The sequence below is a fragment of the Megalobrama amblycephala genome, linkage group LG15 (genome assembly GCF_018812025.1).
Source record: "Megalobrama amblycephala isolate DHTTF-2021 linkage group LG15, ASM1881202v1, whole genome shotgun sequence".
NCBI classification, from domain to species: domain Eukaryota; kingdom Metazoa; phylum Chordata; class Actinopteri; order Cypriniformes; family Xenocyprididae; genus Megalobrama; species Megalobrama amblycephala.
In genome coordinates, this window is record NC_063058.1 from 34,739,553 (window position 1) to 34,748,583 (window position 9,031).

Sequence of the window (9,031 nt, forward strand, 5' to 3'; positions counted from 1 at the left end):
AAGCCGGTGACGCGAGTGATAACGAGTGTCAGCTGCGTGCTGCACCGGCCTCGAATCTATATTAAAGTTTGTTTAAACATTTGCCGGTTCCCGCTTCCTTCTTCCTGTATCTACTAACTACGTTACACCATTGTAATGTGATGATTATATTCATACCATAGTATTTTTATGATACATTATCATTCAAAAGTGTGGGGTCAGTAATATTTTTAGTCTCAGAATACAGTAAAAACAGTAATTTTGTGAAAAATTATTACAACTTAGGCTAAAATAAATGTTTTCTATTGTAATGTATGTTTGTTAAAATGGTCAAACTGAATTTTCAGCATCATTACTCCAGTCTTCAGACAGTCTATCTCTACTTAAATTTCGTTATTTTCTGTGGAGTTTACCTCAGGAATCTGGTCTGGTCCAAGAGATGAACTCGGCTGAGTTTGAATCACTTTTCTGGAGTGGCAGACAGAGAGCCGTCTGGGAATTCCAGCACTCAAGCGCAGTTTCGATCCGTCCGCTATCGCTATGGGAGCAGAACTGCAGAAGCCCTATTGGACTTCTGATTTTTCTCGGCCTGGCCATGTGAGAGGGTCATTTCGCAGGGCTAGAAATCAGCTTGAGAAAGGCAGAAATCTCAGCAGTGGCTCTTTTATCTCTCTCCTGCAGTGCCACTCATGTTCTTTGTAGCTGGAGCGTCCCAGTAGATTAGCACAACGCTAATAGAGCCGCCCGCCTTTGTGTTACTAAAGTGGCGGCAGTGTTTTAATCACTCGCCTCTTAATACGCACAGTAAATCTGAACACTTTCTCAGCTGGAGCAGCGAAAATGAGAGAGAACAGGAGAAGAAAATGTTTTACATTTTTATGCGAAAGAAAAGCTTCCAAAAGGGATAAATTAAGTACACTTAAGTGTCCAATCGGGTGAATCATTTTAGCGATTTCACATGGGTTCAAGTAAATCAACCAGTGCAGATTAACATACTCATTTGAGTTTATTGCTACGTCATCTATTTGATGCTGCTGTTCATCTATGTGTTTGACACTGTTGTATTTAGTCTGAATTTATCGGTTTAATTTAAAGCTGTCACCCTATTCGAGATTTGTTTTTGTTTGAGATAAATAGCGTCATATCATCTGATAATTTCATATTAAATGATTCTACCCCTTCAATAGATTCAGTGTATTTTTTTAACAACTGGTGGTGTAGTACATTGGCACATTGCTGCCACATACATATAATTTTTGCCACTCAATTGTCGTTACGAGATATGTCGTAAAAACGACACCTTTTCTCATAATAACGAGATATGTCATTAAAATGACATTTTTTCTCGTAATGAAATGTCAGAAAGACGACATCTCCTAATAATGAGATATGTCATTAAAATGACATTTTTTTCTTGTAATAACGAGATATGTCGTTAAAATTACATCTTTTCTTGTAATAATGAGATATGTTGTTAAAATCACCTTTTCTCGTAATAACGAGATATGTCATTAAAAAATATATTTTCTCGTAATACCAAGATATGTCCTTAAAATGACATCTTTTCTCAAAATAACGAGATATGTCGTTAAAACAGCATATTTTCTCGTAATAACGAGATGTAAAAACATATTTTCTCGTAATAACAAGATATGTCGTTAAAACAGCATATTTTCTCGTAATAACGAGATGTAAAAACATCTTTTCTCATAATAAAGAGATGTTCTGTTAAAATAACTTCTCGTAATAACGAGATGTCGTTTAAAACATCTTTTCTCGTAATAATGAGATATGTCATTAAAATGACATATTTTCTCGTAATAACGAGATATGTCGTTAAAATGACATCTTTTCTCGTAATAACGAGATATGTCATCAAAAAACATCTTTTCTCATAATACCAAAATATGTCTTTAAAATGACATCTTTTCTCATAATAACGAAATAGTTAAAACGACATTTTCTCATAATAACAAAATAGTTAAAACAACATCTCATAATAACGAAATACATCTTTTCTCATAGTAACGAAATGTGTAGTTAAAATGTATTTTCTCGTAATAACAAGATGTCGTTAAAACGGTATCTTATCTCGTTATTACGAGAAAATGTTTTTATGACAACATCTCGTTATTATGAGAAAAGATGTCGTTTTAAGGACATAATATCTCGTTATTACGACATAATTGAGTGGAAAAAAAATTATATAGGCCTATGTGGCAGCAAGGCGCCACTGTAGTGTAGCTAAAAGTTATGATAGCTATATCTGAGAAAACAGTTATAAGAAAGTTAAAGTTATTTCCCTCTTAGCTTCAGACGGTGTCTATATTTAATGGTGCCTTTTCTTTTGGTCGTTCAAACTTTTGATAGCTTCTTTTAGCCATTAGTTATTAGTTAAAGTTTAGGCGTTAATTCTGAGACATTGCATTCATTGCACAAGATACTTTGTCCAGTTTTTCAAACCCTTCATTGCATGTTCCTTATGAATTTTTTCACATGCCGGCTGATTGATTTTACAGTTTGATGTCATTTTGCATCCATTGTAATTATCAGTTTTTTTATAAACGTGTTGTTTTTCAGCCGTAACCTGTTTTCAATCCTCTTTTATACTAAATGTTCATCTCTGTGCAATCAATAAATAATAATTGGTCATGGTGCTCCGCTAATGTACTTATACTCAAGCCAACGACTGCATTTATAAGCCCTTTGATGTTTAAGCAAACAAATCACTCATCTTTGTTTGCGTTTATGACACTCTAAATCTGATTTGTGTGCGATACCCTGTAGCCTGAAGTGATTAATCTTTATTGTCGAAGCTTGTAAATTTGATAATGTGGCCAGTGAGGCAAGACTGTTTTGTCTGTGTGTAATTGTGGCCTCTCTCTCTCTCTTTTCCCCGTTGTCTCATTGCATCATCTGTTCTTATTAACATGTTCTCTGATTTGTTTGCAGCATGTGTTTTGTGTCATCTCTAGTCCTCTGTGGTGTCAGACTAACTGGTTACATGAATTAGAGCTGGTGAGTCACATGTCGTAATGACTATATTTACAAGTAACACATGAATTCCACCACTTGTCGTATAAAGCAGACTTTCCAAATTGGGAATGTCAATTAAAGAATCATGGTGGAAGTTAATTATTATTGGTTGTAAGTTGTAATTGTAAATGTTGACCAAACATTAGTTTTCATGTTATGTACTTGTTGATGTCATTAAGCCAATTTATAAGGTGATGGGTTTGTACGACAACATTTTCATTTGCTTCCTCGATGGCTAATATGCAGATTCAACATCTAATATGCATCCTTTCCTTTTCGTTTTTTGGATCAGAAGTAAAAAAGCTCAATGCATTTGACAGTAACTTTGTCAAAAAGAGAGAAAGAACTATGAAATTGGCCAATCATTGTGACTTCCAAGTTCATAAATGGGAACTTCTCAAAGAGGACTTGAATGCAGCAATAATCTAGATAAAATGGAGAACCAATCATACCTGAAATCATACGGTTATTATGTTGCGAATGATTGCATTTCAAACAAATTGAGGTGGATGCAATTTCAGTTCAGTAGATGAAGTAAATCTGCTTCTTCTGAGGCCATTTGTTGGTTTTAGCTGGTCTCACAGCCTGACCAAGCTTGTTTACCCGGATAGCCAACTAGTATACCAGTTGGACCAACTGAAAACCTCTTTAAAAAACCCAATGGAAACCATCTTGGCCAGTAGAGACCAGTAAACCACCTGAGGCTAGTTCAGAGATCTTCAACCTTGGGGTCACCAGTTATGCAGTTATTATGTTTACAGTTTACACCGATCAGGCATAACATTATGAGCACAGACAGGTGAAGTGAATAACACTGATTATCTCTTCAGCACGGCACCTGTTAGTGGAGGAGATATTTTAGGCAGCAAGTGAACATTTTGTCCTCAAAATTGATGTGTTAGAAGCAGGAAAAATTACTAGGATGCAAACTTTCATTTGATTTATGTGATTCAACATATCCACTTCGGTGCATCCCTGGAGAAATTTTGGAGCTGTAAAACTGCTGATACTGTCTGCTAACATTTGTGCAAGGCAAGATTTGCAGCACACATTACATCAAGGCCAAATGTAGATACAAGTTTAATATAATAGCGACGATTGACACACTTTCAACAGTGATGCTGGACTCATCCCAGTCCTTCCATTAGAAAAGGTAAGTTCCAGAGTCCAAGTGATTTGTTATAGTACTCGTGAAAGAGCAATAAAATTGTATAACAGTAAAATGTGTTATTATTAAGAATGCATTTTCCGGTTATGTAATTAATCATGGTGTATAGCTTCAGTTTTTGGCTGGAATTTTAGGAACAAAAAATGCTGATAATAACACTAGTTCATTTTTCCTCCCAGCAGAATAATGGGCCAATATACGATAAGTCCATTATATTCCAGCATACAGTACACTAAAAGAGACAGAGAGTCACTGCAAACCCCTTGACTTCCTGTTTGAGTTGCTTGTTTACATTAGCTTGTTAGCGTGAGAAAGGACAGGTCCGCTGTTTCAGAATGCAGCAGACATGCTCCAGAGGACACATTGTTCACCCCTCGGTCAGAGATTCACAAGAGAAACTGCTATGTCATGCATTAAAAAAAACCTGGGGTTCACCACGCTCTGTTTAGTATTACAAGGGCTCTGTTACGAAACCTAGTGAGCCGTGTTGCTGTCTACCACACCCTACACTGACTGTGTAACCCAAATTCAAACTCTAATTTGAAACGCTACACTGGAAAAATGGGAAAACAGATTTCCGATTTACTCAATTATATTATGTTATCTTTGCTTATAATTAATGTAATTCTCTAAAATGTGAATTAGAGATTAAATTATGTGAACCAATCAAGTACTCAAATAATTTTTGATGTAGACTTAACTGAAACTGTAAGGTAAGGCAAGGTAAGCAATCACTAAGTTAAGTGGTATAAATGTATTTATATGTATATAATATATTGTCTGCGGAAGGCGTATGACCATAAAATGTTTGTCCAATCATTGCATTCGGTCCGAATGTAATGATTGGACGGCCACCTTTTACACTACCTCCTGAACCAAAACAACGATCTTATGCTGCGTTCACGCCAAAAGTGATTTGGAAGAGATGCAAACCCATGATGTTATACTTGGAGCGGTTCGTGAGTTGATTTTATGCATTTCAATGGCAACACTATCAACGGCGAAATGAATCTGCAGCAGTCAGGTGCTACAGGTCAGTGCTTTTAAAGTCATTTACATTCATTATTATTGTAAAGTTATGTGCTTTGAGACATGAGGTAGTTTAAAGGGGACCTATAATTCCCCATTTACAAGATGTAATATAGTCTCTGGTGTCTCCAGAATGTGTCTGTGAAGTTTCAGCTCAAAATCCCCCACAGATCATTTATTATAGCTTGTCAAATCTGCCCCTATTTGGGTGTGAGTAAAAACACGCCGTTTTTGTGTGTGTCCCTTTAAATGCAAATGAGCTGCTGCTCCCGCCCCCTTTCCAGAAGAGGGCGGAGCTTTAACAGCTCAACAACAACAAAGCTGGAGAATCTCACGCAACCAAAAGGACGACAGTGTTCAGCCTTACATTGTTCAAACCGGAGTCGACACTGATGGAGAGACTCAGGAAGAAGTTACAACTTTTAGGACGTTACTGAATGGTTAGTGGATAAATTTATGTAGTTGCTGTGGAGTTGATTCAACTCATCCACTAGCATGTGCCGTCATGTTCATCTTTTGTGCAAATCCAGCTTTGAATTGATCCTCGTTTGTGAAGCAGTCCGGCGTAAAATGACGGCATGACAACAACACTCTACTACAACAACTCTTCCTCTTCTCTAAAGCAGCCCAACATGGCCCCGCCCCCTTGGTTGCGTGTTCTAGGGGGCGGGGTTTATGTAAATTTTAGGATTTGTGATGTCACTAACCCGGGAAGAAGCTTGTTATAGTCCCTACCAGCCGTTTATTGTAGTCTTTAAAAAGTTATTTCTGTAAAAGAAAATATCTCGCTTTGCATTGAACTTTGATCACTCCAGAACGACTTGGTGATGTTGAAGTAACTAAAAATATTATGTTTGTGTTACTTAGTTGATTAATGTTGAACCAATGTAAATGATTAAATCATGTAAATCCAACACACTTTTTTTTTTCATTGCGCTCATTAGATTTTATTATAGAAATTATAATCTTGAATTGCATCCATAGGCCGTTCACTAGGTTTTGGAATGAAGCCAAAAACTTGATAATTGCATAAATATTATAAAGTCAATTTTGCTAAATTTAACCACATTGATTGACGCCACCAAAGTTTATTTTTTGATGTAACAGATCCGTAAGCACATCACCAGGACACTGAATGCAGAGTAAATGTTTGTACGTGAATCACAGTTGTTTTTCCTGGCCATATAAAATATGTTGCATATTTATTTTTTCTCCCAGGGACCCTAAACAACACACTGAGCGCTGCGGGATCATCCGATGATTATCACGTGTGTCGCCGAGCTTGATGGTCACTTAAACGTTTGGGACGTGGACTCATCAATCATGGGTCCACGTGCAGTTCAAATCCCGCCACCTCCCGCAGTGAGGTTCTGAAGATGCGACGTCCTGTTTGTTTTTCCACATAAAGAGAGCTCTTCGGTCGGAGGCCGCTCGGAGAACCAGAGGAACTTCCATGTAAACATTCGACGTGTGAACATCGAATGCAGAGAAGAAGGTCTCCCACTTTCTCACGCTGAAAAGCATCAGTATTCGTCCGGGCTTTCGAAAGCGGGATGAGCGCCTCTATAATTCTCCTCTTGAAGTGCCGGGCATTAGCATTTAGTACTGACAGGCTGACTGATCTCTTTCCCGTTCCGGTAGTGATGACTGATATTAGCGATGCCGCTGCGGTCTCAGAATGAATGAGCTGAGATGTTGTTCTTGGCCCGCTCTGGTGTTTGAATATGTGGTTTATTTTTGGGAGTCATAATAATAATGGAAAGCCATTTTAATCTATTATTTGGTCTTCAAGACTTGGATTAGTAATCTAGTCCAGTGTACAGACCAAAATATTTGTTAAATGGAGTTCATGCAGGATGAGTTCTTGCATTCAACAGAATTCAACAGAATAGAACATGACTTGCTGTCTTAAAAAATCATGTTACTCATGCATGGGATTTTTACAAATTAGATGCAATGCAACAGACAAAAGCATTTGTCTGACATAGTCCAGGTTAGTTAGTACACTGTAAAAAAAAAAAAAAGAGAGAGAGAGAGAGAGAGAAATTAACAAATGTACGCAGCTGTGGTTGCCAGAATTATACCATAAAAATAGTGACATTAACTCTTTTCCCGCTAGCGGTTTTTTAAAAAACAAACTCGCACACTTACCGCATTTTCAGAGTCTGCCATCTCAATATACGAGGACATGAAGACATGAACTTCAACTCCAGAGCTGCTTTGAGAGTCACTTCACAAACTTTTCACCATTTCATTTGAGAAAATAAGAAACGCACTAGGATAATACTTTGACGTGAGTAAATGTAATTACTTTAAAAAGGCTTAGGTGTGTAGACTTAATATGAAAAAGATTAATGTGTTTATTATTGTTTGTGTGTTTATTTGATAGCTTTTAGTTATTTATTTATAGACGACGTAAGCTACTAGATTAAATAAATTTCTGTAACTTAAACCATTAAAGTTAAAATAACATAGTGACTTATTTAGTTTGAGTTCTACTTAATATAATAGGTTTTTGAGTTCACATCACAAAATTTGTTAAGTTGAATGAACTTTTTTTTAAAGTTTTAAGTAAAATGAACTTATTTCATTTAGTGAATTTCACAGTTAGTTTTTACAGTGTACCGTCAAATACACTGAAACTAAAACTAAAAGAGCCTCACAACATACCATCAAAATAAAAGTTCGGTTTAACTTCAATAAATTATGACAGAAATATATCACTACTATATACTAAAATGTACTTCTCAAAGTAATAATATTATTATTTCTAAGGAATATCATAGAACCAAAATATTTTTTCATCCATGTTTTAAATTTATACAGTTCTGTTGTGAAGCATCTTATTTGACATTTTTAAATGTTTTGTTGTAAATTAATTTTTATTCTTCATTTGATTACATTTTAAAAGCTTGATTAAATTGTTAAAGTTTATATACATTTGCATTAATTCATACAAACACAGAATCCCAAAACAAAAATAAATTTCCATAAAATGGATTTCATATGGCCATAAATTAAAAAGTAGCTTATACTCTCTGTCACGGATCCCCTGTCCCCCGGACTCCAAATCCCATGATCCTCTTGTCTCCTCACCTGCACTCACTTCCCTCGTCAGCTCCTCAGCTTCACGGATCACCTGCACCTGGACTCTATTGATAGCACTCCCTTTATATTGCACTCACTCCCTTCACTCCTTGTCCATCTTAATGTTATGTTTACGTTGTATGTTTGGTTCTCCTTGCCTTTTGGATTAAAGTATTGTGGAAATTCGTACCTGCCTCATCTCTTCAAACCAGTACAACTGTAACAGAAAGATGGACCTTAAAACCAACTGGATTTCCACAGAAAGATGGAGACTTTGACCAGCTTCCTGGCTCCTGCTCCTCCAACACCTCTAACTGCTGGCGATCTACTCATCGGGCTCCTACAGGTGGGTCGTTCGCTGGAGAGATATGTGGAGGAGTTCGTTGAGCTTGCTGCTTTGTCTGACTGGCCTGAAGCATGTTTGATCTCCCTGTTTCTGGATGGACTAGATGATGACACCATCCGTTTTGGTAAACCCGATTATCGTTTCTCCTTAAGCGAAACTATAAATTCCATTTTATGGTTAAATGACTCCAAATTCGTAGTTGATTGGGTTCAGGATGGGTGTCTGTCTCTAGTCCATCCAGAAACATGGTTGGCCGGGCCAGTCAGTCAGCCACCGTCTTCCTCCGCATACCCCTCCAGCAAACTCCCTGCCTGTCCCACACGGAACCCACACTCCTCCACTGGGCCCCGAAAGCGGAGGAGGAGGAAGCAAACCGCTCCAGTCTC